The 19,369-nt window shown below is 40.1% G+C and overlaps 1 protein-coding gene across 11 annotated transcripts in view; it reads right to left on the reverse strand.

The window, feature by feature from the left end:
* Window positions 1-19,369, reverse strand: part of LOC126183341 (uncharacterized) — a 191,445-nt gene that overhangs the window by 36,455 nt on the left and 135,621 nt on the right. The window contains exon 9 of one of the 11 annotated variants that reach the window (XR_007536723.1): window positions 2,451-2,589. The exons of the other annotated variants lie outside the window; for them this stretch is intronic. The gene's annotated coding sequence lies outside the window, so the exon portion shown is untranslated. The remainder of the gene's footprint in view (window positions 1-2,450; window positions 2,590-19,369) is intronic. 11 annotated transcript variants of the gene reach the window in all.

Genomic DNA, 19,369 nt, shown 5'->3' on the forward strand with positions numbered 1-19,369 from the left:
TTTCTGACAGCGGAAGGAGTAGGAGGAACGGACAGTCATCAACGAACGTCACAAGTGTACGGCAAACAGTGCATGTCCCTTACAAAGGTCAAGCTGTGGCAAAAGTGCTTCAAGGAAGGATGGGTGTCATTAGCCGATGATGCATGGTCTGGAGCACCACACTGCATTACCGATGACATTGTCCAGCTGGTGGATGCACTCATTACTCAGGACCGCCGAGTGACAGTGAAAGCCATAGCCGCCTTGGTCGGATTGAACATCGGAAATGTTCACACCATCATGAAGGAATGACTGCACATGCACAAAGTTTGTGCCCAATGAGTGGCCTACAGTCTTCAACAACACCAAGAAGCATGTGGAATGGCCCACTGTCATGCTCATCTGCAGCACTATGCTCGGGAAGGGAATGCATTCCTGGGACGAGTGATGGTTGGAGATTTCATTCTGGAAACAGCCCCCAGGCTGTGGCATGCCATGTCTCCACAATATCCTTTCTTCCAGGAGTGCTAGTTCTGCAGCATCACAGGAGAGCTTCTGTGAAGTTTGGAAGGTAGGAGAGAAGGTGCTGGTGGAAGTAAAGCTGTGAGGACAGGGCGTGAGTCGTGATAGGGTAACTCAGACGATAGAGCATTTGCCCACAAAAGGCAAAGGTCCCGAGTTCGAGTCTCGGTCCGGCACACAGTTTTAATCTGCCAGGAAGTTTTATATCAGCACACACTCCGCTGCAGAGTGAAATTTTCATTCTGGATACAGGTACTGGTTTCTGTAATTATGCCTCTGGCTCGTTTCTTTTTGAACGCCCCTTATATTAGCAATATTGTGAGGCTGTTGACTACCTATGGTTCAGGGATCTCATTTAAAATGATGACATAAGCTAAGATGACAATCGTTGATTTTATCTATAATAGTTGAATATTTTAACATTGACTGACTGATGATGATTCTCAATCATTATCATTATGTTGCATACTCCTGCCACATCAACTGACTAACATAAGAGGCTGTTGCTTTAACAGCACGCCTAAATGAAATCACCTCAAACAGAAAATCTCTAGGTGTTTCATGTTAAGTTTACTTCTCTAGCAAAGCCAATTTGCCAACATGATTTGTGTGCAGCTGTGACAATAAATAATTGATGTCAATCATGCAGGATGTCACTCTAAGAATGATGCAATGGCTGCAATGTTACATATCAACCAGAGTTGTACTTCCAACTATCGAGTGACATCCCTCTTTGATGACAACAGAGCCCTAATAAAATGAGGCCACAATTTGCTCAGTTTTACCTCCAATGGTAATTTGTACAATTTCTGATGGGAGAACTTAGACTGGCTTAGTTAGTTACTACATGAATTACTTGGGAAGCCTCTCTTGGTAGATGAGATATGCAAGATTCCTTCATGGCAGTCACTGGTATGGCAACTGGTAGGTGCTGAAATTCATTCTAGATTCTTCTCTTCTGCAGCGTCTTGTTGGTGTACTGGTACAATGATGTAATCTAAAGTAGTAACCTCTTATTCGGAGTCCTTCATACATATGTTCAACAACTCTTGACATCAGATTGATTAGATGTTTTCTTCCTGAATCATGTTAAGACCTGCAGTTTAACAATCCCAAAAGGATATAAATATGGGATTGCATACTAACTCTTACCCTTGCTGTCTATATATCAATGAGTCTTCTGCTACATTTATCTATAAACATCTATTGCCAAATGTTTACTGCAATATATTACTATTTACTAGCAATTTTTGCTAGTTGCTAAGTATCTGCTATGCTGCCACACTAAACAAACCACACTGATAACACAAATTGCATTATTCGATCAGTTGAATTATTGGACTTCAGTGTACCTATATAGCCACCTTGTTAGATCATGATCATCTTCAACAACATCAACATCACCACCTCCATCACCAATCTTCAGGTAAGATTGAATATATGCAATTCACTAATGGCACCCAAAAACATTCCTGACATTCTTTAATCTTCCTCATATGCACCCCAAGAGAAGAATCGTGTATTTTGTACTCAGATCTATCAGCCTACAGGTAATGGCTAATTATATCAGCCTAAAGTTGATGGCTAATTCATTTGACAATGAGTACAAGAGGGGTAAAGATGCTCAGGCCAGCTCCATGTTGTCTCCAAATAATGTCAAGTAAGTGACTGACTTTAGATTGAAATGAAGGTAGGTTTTACTAGCACTGAAGTACATTCCCATTTGCAAGGAATCTCAGTGCTTATACAAATACAGCAACTTTCAGAAGTAAAATTCGAATTATTTTTAGATTTTCCAGAAACTTTCATCATGAAGTGAAACCATTTAGTGGTAACTGGCCTCAAGCCAAGGATTATTGGGGCTACACAATAAAGCGTGGCCTCTGATCAATGTTCGTAGCCTCAGACATGACAATATGTTGACATATGATAGATGGTCAATCACTTACCAATCCAGAATTATAGTATTTCTGTATTCAAGTTTCCAGTCCTCAAATTGCTTGTTTCTATGAAGAAAGATGCCTTAATAATCTTTCCTGGATATCTGCTTCTTTCCATCATTGCTGGGGTATCTGGGGGTAGCATTTTCTGGAAAATACCACATTGCCAATGGGCATACTGTATGAGGTCTGTGAGATACCAGTCTCCTTGCACAGTATATTCATTTGTTTATTTGGTTAACAAATTAATAAAAGGACATACTTATTTGTTGGGAATTCAAAAGAAGTAGAGTTAGGTAAGTTAGTGCTCAATGTCCAACTGACACTGTGGACATTTGAACAAGGATGGAACAGACTGGAATCAACTTCGCCTTCCTGAAGAAACCTTCATGGCATTTACACAAACTGATTTAGGGAAACCACAGAAAAACCTAATTCAGGAAGACAACACTTTTAGTGCCACAGACAAGTCTGTCTCAATCAATGTACAGCTTTGCGAAGTGCTTCTGATTTTTCACTTCAGACTTCATGTATAATAAAATTTTGTGAACAGTTGGAAATACGTTAACAGTCCTTGTGAATTTAATGAGGGTGAAACTCCACCTACTAGCATATGTCAAATTTCATAATTTAAGGAAAAATATATTAACTGATATGGATGGCAGGAGAGATTTGATTTTAAAATAAATTCAAATTGATTTTACATGATTTATTTATTTAGTCAGCCATCAATTAATCACTGGCAGTGTTAATAAGTTACTGAATACATACAAAAATATAGCTTCTTATAGTGTCTTAAATTATATAAGCTTCTACAAATTTACTACTTAAAATACAGTATTCACTTACATGTCTACACAACCATTAATGTAGTCACCCAGTCTTATTTTCTATTTGGCCATGTCAGTCTTCAGATTTATGTGTACAAAGGAAACAATGAACAAAAGGTGGTTGTACAATCAGCAGAAGCAAAATCTGAAGAAGTTTTAAAATGCTTCTGCACCAACATCATAATTCAAAATATAAGCTTCAACACGTGGTTGAAATCAAGTTGAATTTTCCCCAAACATGGGTTAAATTTCTTTGTGTCACTGCTTAAAAATAAGTTTCTGCTTATAGTTCTGCTGTAATCATCTCTGCTAAACAGCACAGAAAACAGGAGTGCAACTGTTATCATACTCTTTTTGTTTGAAGAATCAGCCAGAAATCACAAGATCCCTCTTCAAACAATAGACCAATGCTATTTGTTGTTGTTGTTGTTGTTGTTGTTTTTGTTGTCATTGTTAACACACCACAAGTAACAATCGCCATATACATTGATGGGGAAAGGTAAATAATAGAGAAAATGACAGAAAAGGCTATTTGAAGCAAAAAAGTTTAAGATATATTCTCTCTTTCAAGTGATTTCTGATGTGCTTGTAAGTGTTAATAAATCATCATGAAATGGTTTTATTATTTTTATTAATTTTGATGGGTCAATTATTATTCATTCATAAGGTGACAAATTTATAACAGTTTATATTACATTATTTCTGCAGGTAATGTTTGTCATGCAAGTGTTTGAAGAGAATCAAGATGCATATGAGATCATCACATGGAAATTGTAAGACTATGCTGAATGATGTTAATGATGAGTTGCTATGTGTTGCTTGAGGCTTTCCCAATGGACTAGTTGTAAATATGATTCTCGGGCGAGACGACAGATGTCGTCGTGAAAACTCCACAATATTTCATCCGCACAACTGACTAACATCTTCATATGTGGCGAACACACTGCTCAGGCTGTGACTGAAGCCTCATATTTGCGACAATCAGAGAAGAAACTGTGCAGGTGTGAGTGATCCAATTTTTGGTGAGCAATAGCACAGATATGCATATTGGTAGCAAGAGAGACAGCTATGCCACCTGTCTGCTGATGAATGCACACACAGAGGTGTGTCAATCACACTGAACGCTGCCGTCAGCAGCCCCAGCACTCTCTGTTGGGAGCCACCTGCCGAATTACATGTCTGTGCTGGCTTGTACCCATCCCCATCTTTGCCAACCAAATACCTATGTCACCACCACAGCATCATCCCTCGTACGACCAACAGTTCTTTTTTGTGTTTGCTGTGATTTTAACGTGGCCAGCACAGGATCCCATGCAGTGATGAGTTGGTATCCTGTGTCCCTGTTAAGCAAATTAGTTAAGCTGTGAGTCCCAGTACGAAGACGTCAACAACAGCATTTCGGTGTTTGATGTTTGACACATCTATCCTCTATGGTGTGACAAGTTTGTCCAATGTTTGACACCTGCAGCTACATGGAATCTTATAGACACCAGGCCTTCTTAAACCAAGATCATCTTTCACTGAGACTAGAAGAGCTCCGAGTTTCATTGGCAGATGAAAGACACATTTAACTTATGTTTCTCCAACAGTCTTCCTATTTTCAAAGAAACTCCACTGATGTATGGCAAAATTACCTTTCTTGTTTGCTCATCACTTTCTTCCAGCTCCTCAGTTTCTCTAACACGCACCGGACATAAGGCAAGGCAAATCTCTTGTTCAGAATATCCACACTAAAAAAAAAAGGGGGCGGGCGGGGGGGGGGGGGAGAATAATGGGTCACACTGTGTACAATAAAGCTACACACATGGACTTGTACTTTTAGGCCACCAGCTGTCACCATGCTGCACAACAAAGTGGCGTTCCTGGGGGGGATTCTGTTCAGGTACAAGATGAAGATGTTCATTTAGATCAGTATCCCAAAATATCAGCAACTGAACTGTTTCAAACTTCTTAAAAGTTTTGAATTGGAACACAGATTGCATCCACTGAATATTCTGATGAGAATGTAAGCACTGTAGTAGAAAAATTGTGGTGCATATTGATGTCAATGTAAATCACTCCATAAATCGTATTTAGCATCTATAAACTACATGTTACACCATAGTGCACTTCCAACACTTTCTTTCTCAGCACTGTTGGTCTGGAAAGAAAGCACTTTACAAAACATTGCATGCATTTGAATAAAGAGCAAGTCATTAGTAAATCTGAATATTAGTGTTTCTGAAAAGTGTTTATCCTAGAAGTGTTTTAGTACTAAATATAAGAAGCACTGTATGAACTTTGTACTTGCTTGTTCTGTTGAATCTTAAAGATATGTCTTCAAAATGGGGAATGACCTCTCTGCTGTGGCTGTAGTTATGTGAAGTGTGGCCAAAATCTTCAGAAGCTTGCTGATATTTAGATACATGTCTTTGCCACATAGCTGCAGTGCTCCCATGGTAGATGAAGGTCTGCAATCTTCTTTCACAGATTTTCTTCTCTATTAATGTCATTTAGCAAGGACATCTTCAACTCCACGTTCCATAACTTCAAAGTAGAATTCAATTAAGGCCTTGAACTCTTCCTATTCTTCACTATTTACACGTACTTCACTGGATGACACCAAGAATAGTGAAGATAATTCAGACAGCACTTTTTTATGTTCTGCAAACCTTAACTCTGTTATAAAACAATCTCAAATTGGGATAAAGACAGCCACTTGGTGGTACTCTTCAGCATCACACATCAACTAGTTTTGTCTGCCCTTTTGTATCTTAACCACCCAGGGAACTGAGAGTAATATGTCCAGATGTTGACAAATTTCATCCGACACTCTCTCAAAAACAGTAGCAGAGATCTCAGAATTTCCAATTCTTCTCTAGTGTCTTCAGCTGCTTTCATGGCTTCTCACAAACAGTGTATTGGTTTCTGAAGAATTTTGCATAATGTATGATCAAATGCGAACACCTCAGCTAGCATGGTGACAAATTCACACTGCAGAATAGAAGACATTAAAGAGTTTGCATTTGTAGCTGTGTCTGAGGAATCATTTGGCCCAACACATTCATGGACCACGACCTTACATCCCGGAAGGTTTACCAGAAGATATGTCATCCGGTCGTGAAAGCCTTCAAACTATGACCAACACAATATAAGTGTCAACTCTTCAATAACCACTCCAGAATGTCCTATAAATCAGTGGCAACATCAGATCTTTCAGTGCACCAAGTTGCACAAAGCTTTTTTAGAGTTTTTGCACTACATGATCATTCAAAATTGTTAATGCAATGTGAAAGAATACCTCTCCTTTTTGGGTGCCTAAAAAAGTTATGAGCTGTCCCAATAGTTCCTAAGAAGTTCCTTATTGCTGTAACTACAGCAGCTGCAGATACTGTTAAATTAACAGTGAGCTGAACAGTGGATATAGTGCATAGTAGGATGTGTTACTCTGACTACAGTTTGCACTCCTTGCGGTTTCCCTGGCATTGAGGAGTTCCATCTTAACCTTGTTCTCTTAGATATCTATTCCAATTTATTTCAGCTTTGCTAACAGAGAAGTTGCTACATCTTTTCCAGGTAATTGTTCTCAGGGAATGAATTGTAGGGAGTCTTCCCTTAGCACTTGTGACTCCAAGTGATTATAGTCGATATACACAGGAAACACACAAAGAAGCCTGTTTTATCCCCTAGTCTCATAGAACACAGAAAAACACTTGGATTTATCTACTTTTTCAATAAATTTTTTAGGAATAATTACATCACGTGATTCAATAATTTCATTTTGTATGGTAGGACTTGTGTACTCATAAATTTTTCCATGACTTTGTAAAACTGATTTTAACTCGATGTCTGCATTGACAGGATACCTTAATATAGCAAGAAAGTTTCCATCATTATAATCTGGTAGTTCATTAGAATGTATTACTCTATAATCCTTCCTTGTCTATCACATAAAATAAAAGTTTCAATTATGGGCATTAAATTCTATTTTCTACACATTTTTTTTAGTTTCTCATTATCAAGTAAGTTGTCAACAGATATCTCTGGTTTCTTTTTGGTACATAAATATAGAACTGCATCAAAAACATAACTTTTGTGATACTGATTTCTTGTGTGCCTGCCAAAATATTATACTGCTTTCTTCCAGTTTTTTAATTTCTTTTTGTACAGTGAACCAAGAGGCTGAAAATTAAAAATAAGGTACAATTTTTGCAGTAAGCAGCATCAACACCTCTGTATGTTAGCTAATTTCATTTAGAGACATCTATGCTGAAATCTGAGGTTTTGTCCCTTTTCGTGATAATGTTTCGGAACTGGAAATGTATGTGTTTTTCTGGAACCCGTATATTGGTTAATATTTCAAATCTGGCAGCATTGTTGAAGTTACTTCTACCAATAAATAAAGAACTAATTTTTTACAGAAATCGAGTTGTAAATGGGAAAATCTTAACACAATCATACCTGTCTTTTGTACTGACTACATCAGACTGAGAACAAGATGTGAAACTAGACCTAGCTTGCTGTACTGCTAACATACCTTTAGAACTTTCTTTACAGTCTTAATTTGTTGATCCCTGTTTTGCTAATTCACTTTGAAAGAGTGATATAATTGATGCTTATGAAGGTATTTTTTGAGCTGCTGGTGCCACACTTCCAAAACACAGGCAATAAACGTGTGAAATGTAGTGTTGAAATGTTGTGTCACTTAAGGACTAAAATAATGATAAATACTACGTGTTAAAATCAAAAAATGAAAGTAGTCTAAGTAACGTGGTTTTCTAGAATACTAGTACGCATTTTCTAATACTTAACCTGAAAAGAAAGAAATTATATAGAATGAAATGATTAGAAATTCCAAAGATGGGTTTTTGTAATATTCAGAAGACAGATACATTCAAAAAACGTACATCACGGCAGTTGTTATAAGATAGGTTGTAGATACCGATAGAAGTTGTTGTGCTAAGTTAAGCTTCGACCTCAGTGGAGAGTGAGGCGTGGGGGAAGCAAGACAGAGAACATTTTCGTCACATTGAGTAAGGACGTAATAGGGGGGGATGTTATTATTTGTCTGCTATACAGGGTGTATAAGGTAGAAGCATTTCCGAAATCACCAAGTTTTTAGATTGTTTGCATGCCACTGTGGTTAAAGTATACCGTGCATGGCAAGAATGAAGGCTGTGGAGATGTGTACACGTCAACAGATGTGCCACCAAATGAACCCAGTGGCTACCAACAGTGTCTCCTTAACGACTGTTCAGCAAACATTGCTGCGTATGCTCCTCTGCAGTAGTCGCCTGTTTCATGCAACCATGCTATTCATCAGTGATGAAGACTGAAATTTGCATGCCAGTACAACAAACAGATGTCCACTGAGCAGCAACATGTGGTCTTTTCAGATGACTCATTTTATGCTCCATCGTCCATCGGACAGATGGCCATAGGCACGTATGGTGTGATGACATCTGAAAACCAAGCGAGATGGCGCAGCTGTTAGCACACTGGACTCGCATTCAGGAGGACGATGGTTCAGACCCATATTTGGCCATCCTGATTTAGGTTTTCGTGAATCCCTAAATTGCTTCAAGCAAATGCCAGGATGGCTCCTTTGAAAGAGCACAGCCGACTTCCTTCCCCATCTTTCCCTAAACTGATGGAACTAATAATCTCAATGTTTGGTTCCCTCCCCTGAATCAACCAACCAACCAACATTTGAAAGCAAACAACCTGCAACCAGAAGAGTGTGTTACGATCTGGGGAATGCTTTTGTGGCATTCCCCAGATAATCTCGTCATTCTGGAAGGCGAACTGGATCAACACAAGTATGCATCTATGTTTGGGGACCATGTGCACCCCTACATGCAGTTTGTTTTTCCTTGGCACAATAGCATCTACCAACAGGACAACATCAAGTGTTGCACAGTTCACCGTGTACAAGCATGTTTCGAAGGGCACCAAGATGAGTTTACCAAATTCCTCATATTTATACCCAAGGATCTGTGGGACCACCTCGATCTGGCTGCTCACGTCATGGATACTCAGCTGAGAAACTTAGCACAGCTGGCCATGACACTGCCATAAGCATGGCCCCACATCCCTGTTGGCACTTTCCAGAACCTCACTGACACTCTTCCTGGATGTCTCGCACTGCGAAAAGTGATTATTCAGGCTTTTGACAGGTGGTCACATCAGCGTGATTGGACATGCCAAGCATGTTGAAATTTACAAAAAAATTAAACATGAAATACTGACCCATTCTATTACTGAGCAAAACATTCTTGTGGTAACGTTTTGACAATAGATAAAATCTGCCAGTGCCTCTATTAAATGTTACAACTCAGTTTTACAAACAATTACAAATAGTTTTTCACAGCCATGGGGATAGGAGAAGTGCTATTGTTTTAATTTTCTAGTTTTTTCTTTCTTCTGTTATCAGTTGCAGATGATGCTGTGGTGTATCGAGAGGTTGTAACAATGGACAATTGTACTGAAATGCAGGAGGATCGGCAGCGAATTGACGCATGGTGCAGGGAATGGCAATTGAATCTCAATGTAGACAAGTGTAATGTGCTGCGAATACACAGAAAGATAGATCCTTTATCATTTAGTTACAAAATAGCAGGTCAGCAACTGGAAACAGTTAATACCATAAATTATCTGGGAGTACGCATTAGGAGTGATTTAAAATGGAATGATCATATAATGTAGATCGTCGGTAAAGCAGATGCCAGACTGAGATTCATTGGAAGAATCCTAAGGAAATGCAATCCGAAAACAAAGGAAGTAGGTTACAGTACACTTGTTCGCCCACTGCTTGAATACTGCTCAGCAGTGTGGGATCCGTACCAGATAGGGTTGATAGAAGATATAGAGAAGATCCAACGGAGAGCAGCGCGCTTCGTTACAGGATCATTTAGTAATCACGAAAGCATTACGGAGATGATAGATAAACTCCAGTGGAAGACTCTGCAGGAGAGACGCTCAGTAGCTCGGTACGGGCTTTTGTCAAAGTTTCGAGAACATACCTTCACCGAAGAGTCATGCAGTATATTGCTCCCTCCTACGTATATCTCGCGAAGAGACCATGAGGATAAAATCAGAGAGATTAGAGCCCACACAGAGGCATACCGACAATCCTTCTTTCCACGAACAATACGAGACTGGAATAGAAGGGAGAACCGATAGAGGTACTCAAGGTGGCTTGCGGAGTATGGATGTAGATGTAGATGTAGAATTGAGAATGCAGTATCTGTTAATAAGACTACATTACATAACAGAGTACTTTTACTATATGCAATTCACATCCTGAGATGATTATACTGCATATGTAAAGACTAAATGAACCAGACCAGGACTTGAACCTAGAGAGCAGCCTTTCATGTTCAGAGCTTACTGACTCATATAGGAAGGATGTAAAGGAAACAGTCTCAAGGAAGTTGAAGTTTTCTTTCAGTCCATGAAGCATGCTCGAATGGCTCAAGCAACAGAAATCTGTTCACAAAAGACAGTTATCCAAGTCTAAATCCTGGTCTGGCATAGCTTTAGATCAGGGCTGGGTACTGTGGGCATGGCTATCTCTGTGCGGGTACAATGCATGAGCAGCACACATTCTGTTACTAGCAAACAGGACTAAAGACTGCCCATAATACAGGATCAACAACTGACACATGGGTTTGCAGTCACATTAGTACTCTTTGCACCGCCATTTTTATTAAACAGTACAACAATGCAATCAATACTTACAACACAATATAACATATGCATACTATTTGCAGAAGTTTAGCCTTAAATACCAATCTTGTGTTACACAAAAGTGCCATCAAACAAAAAAGTAAAGGCTATTTTCCTATCTTAAATATATGGTTCACATTGTCATTATTCTGAGTAAAAACAACATTCACATAGCATTTTCGGTCAATATTCTCACAAAATATCTGTTATTTTTAAGTAATTAAAGCTCAGAAATCATTAAATTTTTCAAGATTTGGTCATGTAATCGAAAATGCTTTGTTACTGGCTGAAGCTCTAGTGACCTCACAGACTGTGAGTACGATGAAGCTATACATGTGTTATAGGAGTGCTAGCCAAAGTTACTAGATTTCTCCATTACTTTTTCTACAAACAGTTTATCTGTTGGGTGTCAGAAAACACATTTACAAGCTTTATGTAATAACAGAAAGAAATTTTGTGAACGCTGATAGTGAAAACCTCCCGAAAGTTGATGCTTTATGCTCCACCCATTTAGAGTGGAGATATGTGCGAGAACAGACATTCTTTCCCCTTGCTCCCTGCAACATCCTTAAACTCAATAAAAACTAAGGAATTATAGAACATTTTTTAAGTGGGTTTGTATCTTATATCTAGATTGTTAACTGTTACATCCATGTGAAGTAACACTTTCAGAAAGTAAGGCGAGCTTAACCTTTAAAACGTGCCATTGTTCGTTGTCACTGCAGTCATGAACTAAGAACCAAAGAGCAGTAAAATTCTTGGCAAATGTAGTGATGATTCCTAGTACACAATCATGAACTAAGAACCAAAGAGCAGTAAAATTCTTGGCAAATGTGGTGACGATTTCCTAGTACATGAGACAATCAGCAGAGTGCACACAATGTTAATCGACACAATGGACAACGTTTCGAACTATGGATCAGAAGATTGTAGATTCAAATCCTGGTAGGATTTTATGTTTTTAAAAGTGTTACACAAAATATGAAAATAACATTATCAAGAACTGATCATGGCAGTTGCTTCAATAGTGGGATGTATAAAATATCACTTTCCATTGATTTTAGTTGGAGAAATGAACAGCTGACGATAAATTCACACACTGAAGGCATCACCACATGCACATGGTACAAGGTTGGGAAGGGAATTTGAATCACTGTCAGATACTAACCCTCCTCCCCCCTTTAATTGGCATGTAGGGCCTGAAATGTCCCAGCTGGTGTCAATTTCGCTGAGAAAGGGTAGACGGGGGGAGGCGCCAGGATCCCTGCCAAAGCCTCCTGTGGTAGTTCCTCAACATAATCAGCTGGGCCGCAAGGCGGCACTGTCTGTGGAAGAACAAGTCAATCAATGAGTTCTGGGGCGAGTCCTGGGACTGGCTGCAGGAGTCTGGGTGTCAGCCATGGTGCAGATGGGACCGATGGTTTGGCCTTTATGGGTGTTTCAGTCCAAATATGCTCGACTTCCATCAATGGACTGGTGAGGGGGGGCACAAGTGGTGGTGGTGAGACCCAAAGTGGCTTAGGGGGAAAAAGTGGTGCCACCTCCATCACCTCCCAGTGCTGGTCACAGTCAACCCCATGTTGGCACCTAACATAAGGGTGGAGTTTATAGTGGTAGCAGACAGACTGGTGGGTAGGCTTGAGCCCTGGCTAGTTGTAGAGGTCATGCCCAGTTGGTGGTTGAGTGGAAAGGTGGGAGGGGGGGGGGGAGGGGGGAGCAGAGGACAGTACACAACATCAAGCATGGAGTTGATTCCAATGCTGGACCAGCGGCTCTTGGCTAGCTGCAACCTCAGACAGTAGCTGCCCCCTACTACTGACAAAGATGCCTGGGGTCCACACAGGGTCTGTTCTAAAGTACATGCCCAGACATGGGAGCCCACACAGTAATACAGCTCTGCACAGTTGAAGAGCCCACCGAGTCGAGTGCTGCAGGTCGAAGAGGATTTTGGGTCTATGACCTTATAAAATTTCTGCCAGGCTATGCCCATTTATGGGGATGGATCAGTAAGTGGCAGAGGAGCTGGCAAGTGCTTTCCAGGAATTGGCTGTCATCATTATCTTGCACATCTACATTTTGAAGATCCTGACCTACCACTCCACTTCCAAATTAGATGTGGGATGGAAAGGGGCAGTGATCAGGTGCTCAATGCCATTCCGTTTACAAAAATCCTAAAATGCAGATGCCATGAATTAATGGCCATTGTCAGGAATATGGGTGGAAGGTGCCCCACTATTACAAATATCACACACAGGTCATAGATAGTACCTACTGTTGAAGAGTTATCCATCCATGCCACATATGGGAAATCATAGAGGGCATTGACAACTAGCAACCAAATTGCTCCCCAAAATTGTCCAACAAAATAACCATGCACTTTTTGCCAGGGGTGGTCAGGGCACGACTGATGCGGTGTAGCGCAGGCTTGGCAGTTTTGGACGGTGTGTTCATGGTGGCAAAAAAAAACAGGACAATACATATGATGAAGCAATGTTGCCTTCATTCTGCACATCTGCCAGTGTGCAGTGTGGAGGAGCATCAATACGTAGGGGCAAAGTCTGGGAGGAACTACCCCACGGCATTCAGAATTGTCTGTAGCTAACAAAGTGACACTCCCTGTAACATTAAGCCTAATCTACAAGGAAAAATTGATGTGCCATTCCAGGTTGGTGCCCTCATGCAGTTGCTTCAGCCAACCCCCACCACCACCCTGCACAGCAGACAGCATCTTGTAGAGTAGTAGATCATGGCTCATTTGCATCTAAGGCAAAACACAGAACTTCAGATCTGTCACACTCAGTGTCTTGGCTGTGCAGCAAGTGAAAAAATGTGCCAAGCGTTTGAGTGCTGCGTGGTGGGCTAATAATAGATCTTGCACATATAGTTACTTAGGAACAACACCCACTGTGCCATACTATCCAGAAATTTCCAACAGGAACTGAACAGTGAAATGAGGGGCTTGTAACTGGTGATCAGGTAGAACCTAGTACCACAGAGATACATATGAACTTCCTCATGACAGTCAAAGTCTGTTAGAATAGTATCTGAACTTTGGCCAGAGGGAAAAAACAACCCTGGCTTACCTGTAGCATTGGACACCTAATCACTTTCAAATTAGTTCCCTTGGAACTCTATACACTTCTCCCAGCGGTGCTGCCATTGTTGGAAGTATGCTGAAAAACCCTCTTTTGAAATGGAGTTTAGCTTGGCTACTGTTGCTGCCATAATGCCCTCTCTTGCAAAAAAAAAAAAAAAAGGCTGAATCCAGTGTGAGGAATGTGCTGGAGCATTGTCATGATTTTGACCACAAGTCCAGTCCCTTGTGCCACACAGCATCATGTAGGCAACAGAGGACAACCCTGTAGTACTCTCTGGTGATTGATTGACCTTGTGGTGTGTACTCATGGTGTACCACACTGCAGAGTTGAAGATAGCAACCTAAGGCACTTATTAAATTGCAACATGCCTCTGACCACACCAATTTAGCACCTTTTTTATGCAACTGAGTAAGCAGATGGGAAATATGGGCCGCATCAGGAATAAAATGCGCACAATAATTTACTTTGCTGAGGAATGACTAGTTCTCTCAGGTTCTTAGGAGCTGGTAGCTTAGTGACTGCATTCACATGATCCTGTGTGGACATAAGCCCTTTTTTGGTTAATGTATGTCCCAGATACTTGATGCTCGCCTCAAAGAAACTACATCTGTCCATGTGACAATGCAGACAACGAATGTGAAACTGTTCAAACAACATCTGTAGGTTTCGCAGGTGCTACTCCCCCATGGCCCTGATAATAAGCAAGTCCTCTAAATAATTAATACAATTGGGGATACCTTGGATGAGTTGCTCAAGGTACCTCTGAAATACTGTGAAAGCATTTGTACTCCAAATGGCAACCTGTTATAATGGTGCATGTCGAAGGCATGTTAATCACTAGAAATTGCTTCATCTGATCAACAGGCAATTGAAATTAGGTATCAGTGAGATCTATATTTGAAAAATAATGGCCCCCAGTCAATTTTGACCAACAATTGTACACGGATCAAAATTTTCCTGAGAATTAATGTTAGACTTAAAACACCACAAATTTTAAGAGTTCCATTTGGTTTCATAACTATGACCAAGGGGCACAGCCCAGTGGCTTGACAATACTGGGAATATAACTCCCATATTTTGCAACCATTCTCTAATTAGAATCAAATTACTTGATCTTTGACACACTGTGTCGTAGCTGGTTTCTTCCAATCAGAGTACTCAACATCATGCTTGAGCCATTCACCATTGTCAAACTTCCAACTCCTTATCTGGCTTGCATCATATATACTGTAGAGTTGTTATAATCACAGCATTGAGTGAAGCTGAATTTTTGAAGGCTGCAGTTAATTTTTGTGACTGGGTCACACAGTCATAAATACAACAATGTTCCACAGTGTAATGGCAGAGCACAATCATTAGTATATAAATCCGACCTGTGGAAGGTCGTAGCTTTGAATCTCGTCAACTGCAATGAAACTTTTTATTTTTCTAAATCTAACCAAAAGACTCTGATTATTATTTTTATTCAATTAATTGGTTTAAATGTATTTTTTTTGTTTCTAATACTTCTCCATTCATTTTTGTCATCATATTGATTTTTTTATTTGCTCTTATTTTCTTTCTATCATTCTTTTTACATTTGGAATCTGCTTGTGCCGCCTGTAATCTGCAATAGAGTGCCAACCTGGACTGCTTAGCTGTTGGTAACGTGGCAATCCATGTAGGCACTGTGAGGATAGTTTCAGGTAACATACGACAGTGAGAAATTACAGTTTGCTTTTACTGCTGAAACCGAAATTTCTAAGTCTTGAATTTGGTCATAGAAGTTAGCCTTACACGCAGTGAACAGTGACAGTGATTTTAGTTCTGCTGCAGACTGCTGAGTGCTGTTTTCTTGGCTACATTGCATATCACGAGGTTGTGGTTAAATTAGGACACGAGTTTAAATTCAGAACTACATAAACGCATTGTCTGCTACAGTTCACTTATTGGTCAGTTAAAATCAACTGCTGACACAGCACCTCCCATTTCCATCATATTTCACAGAGGCTGCTTGCTACGTCACATCACGTTACACATTAATAGCATTTTAATGCAACGGATGTGGCAACACAGTAGCAGCAAGTGACAGATATCAACTATCAAGTAATTTTAATTGGAATACAGTTCTACTTTAACCTACTTGCACAGGGCAGAAGGCACTAGATGTCTGCAAAACTTTGGCACTGCTGATTTTTTTAAGGATATGTGGGCCTGGAACTCTGTTGCACAATGTAATGTAGGTTCAAACAATTGCTTAAACTGCACACAAAATGTGTTAAGTTCTGTGAATGGTCACAGTCAGGCACGGCTCGTGGTTTCTATACTGGGGAAGGCTGCGGCATTTATCGATCGGAGCCAACATAGACCTCAGGTTATGCTACAGATTAGTCTGACATAAACAACTAAGAATTCAGGTAGACGGGGTGGGCAGATCACTCTCTACCCATAATTTCATGTACTGTATCTTCTATAATCAGGTATTAAATATCATTAGAAGCTAACTTCGAGTTAAAATCTTTGGTAAGTGTTTTTATATGTCGTCATTACATTTTCTGACACTTTGCAGCAAATCATATGGAAAGATGAGTTTTGGTGAGATCTTTAATGCGGGTCTGGATGCACAAAGTTCTTTCACTTTCATTCTATGGCTGTGTTCCAAGTTTTTACCTATTAAATTGCACACTGAATTCATATTGCACTTGTTTCGCACTCGCGGTATGTCGCAGGTATTCACCAGCAAGTAAAACTCACTAAAATCTTGCAAAATATACTCTGAAAAAGAAACTTGCTAATATTACACGGTATCAACAAAAGCAGTCAGCATCAGCAAGCAAGGAAAGTAAAGTAACGGGACAAATTTCGCGCGCTTTGTCCTCTAACCACTTAGGAAACTCTCGCTAGATGGCAGTACTGGTATATTACTGTAATGTAGCGCACTCTGGCGGGATATTTGCAAACTTATTCTAAATGTGGATAAAAGAGCCAATGCATGAAACAAAACAACTATGTAAAACATTATCAAAACAATAATACTAAACGTCGATTAATGACGCATCGAAGCGTAGTAGAGATGTGCAGAGACAGAGATTGGATAGCGAAGTTTCGGCCACTCTACATTCCTTTATTACATAGATAGTGGAACCTGAAAAATGTGTGGTGGTTGGTATGACACCCTTAGGCTGCAAGCTCTGAGCCTTCGGGTCGCCCATAAAGAGCAGTACTATGAAGAAGCCATGCCCCCAAACCTCTACCACATGCAGCTTACGGACATTCCAAGGCACAGCCTAAACACTACTAACCGTTCGGAAAACATCTATCGATACAAACAGTTCCAAAAACGTTGACCACCATTATTTTAATCGGAATGGGAAATATGCGAAATTCGTCCTGATAATTTAAATAATGTAATACGTTCTTGCAAAATTTACTTTGACCTTTATTTTGGGGCGGCTCCGCCTCAGAGCCTTTAATTACGAGCCACGCCTGGTCACAGTTGAAATCAGATTCAGGAATGCTTTGAGGATATTTGGGCCTGGAACCCTGTTGCACGATCTAATACAGGTACAAACAGTTGCTTAAACTGTGCACATATTGTGTTAAGTTCTGTAAATGGTCTTGCAATTGAAATCAGATTCACCTAGTACAGAATTTGAGAACAAAAAAGTACAAAAGTGTCTCAGCCAAAAATGTTAGTTGTTGCCCAAGAGTTGTTTGCTAGTAGTGTCAGTTGCCGAACTGCATTTGTATACTTTGTTTGGACCAAGATCTGATCCTACAGTGGGATCAACTGGCCATTGTACATAACTACTCTGTGTCAAGGGGACCTCAGCTGCAGGAAGGCAATGCACCGCTACTTGTCCTCATTAAGCAGAGGCACAGTAGCACCTGTGTCATGCTGGGAATGTGCTGTTGCTCTGTCAATGGCCTGTTGTAGCATAAGCCTCTGCAGCCCACCTGCTGCTGCTATGAGTACTGGCAAGGTAGCATGCAGGTCACTGATGACCAACATTGTTTACAAACATCAACCAAGGCAGACACTTATAAGGTGCTCGGTTCACAGCATGTAAAACAGGTGACATCATGGAAAGAGCAACAAGACTGTTGATGCCATGGGCTACAGCTTCGAGAAGATTTGATAGCACAAACTTTTCTGGGAGCTTTTCACAATGTTGTGTAGGAAACTGTTGCCTAAGCCTCCCCTCACTTTGGGGAACACCGACAGTGAACGAAACGCTTTGTCTTCTTCTTCTTCTTCTTCTTCTTCTTCTATTGACGATGAGGGTCACAGATCTTGAACTACTGCACTAACTACTGAATCCTGTGTCGCCAGAATGCCAGATGAACAGATGCTTGGTAGACTGAATGATGATGTTATTGGAAGTCATCAGCAGATCGGGGAGCATAATGAGTACTAATGCTACTAGCAACATTGACACCAGAAGAACTGTGAAATATAGCTTGCATTGATGCAGTTACTTCATGAGCTGTGGCAAGTTCTATTAGCTGGAGATGCAACAGGTCTACTAAAGAAACTGCTTACACTACATTTGCCCGCCCTCTTCTAGAGCACTGCTGTGCTCTATGGGATGTTTAACTGACAGGATTGAAAGAGGACATAAAAAAAGGTCAAAGGAGGTCAGCTCATTTTCTATTATCTCAAAATAGAGGAGTGTGTGCCATGGATATGATGTGCGAATTGATGATGTCGATCATTAAAATAAAAGCATGTTTTGTTGTGTCATGAAATTTCAATCATCAACTTTTTCCACAGAGTGTGAAAATATTTTGTTCACACTTACCTACATACGGAGAAATGATCATCATACTAAAATGGAAATCAGAGCTCACCAAGAAAAATTTAAGTGTTCATTTTTCCCGCAGTGGAATGATAGAGAAATAGCTGGAAGGTGGTTCAATGAACCCTCTGCAATGCACTTAATTGTGATTTGCAGAGTAATCATGCAGATGTAGAATGCAGAGGATTGCATCCAATAACTTTAAAGACTATCAGGGGAAAGACATATAATAACATCATCACAGATTAATGAGTTGGCATTCAATGTGCTACACTGTTTACAGGAAAAATCATATTAGTGTGCTAAAACTTGTAAATTCAGCAGACCATTCTGCATTGCTTACATTTCTTAGGACACTGGTTACATTTCTGCCTGTCTGCAGCTATGGGGTTTGGTGATCATAATAGTCAGTCAGCAAACCACAAACATCTGAAAAGCTCAACCTACAGGGGTTCAAGAGTGGGAATAGTTTTTACACCACTTCATACAGTTTATTACTAGAAGACGGTAAGAGT

Source organism: Schistocerca cancellata, chromosome 4, assembly GCF_023864275.1.
Source record: "Schistocerca cancellata isolate TAMUIC-IGC-003103 chromosome 4, iqSchCanc2.1, whole genome shotgun sequence".
Taxonomy (NCBI): Eukaryota; Metazoa; Arthropoda; class Insecta; order Orthoptera; family Acrididae; genus Schistocerca; species Schistocerca cancellata.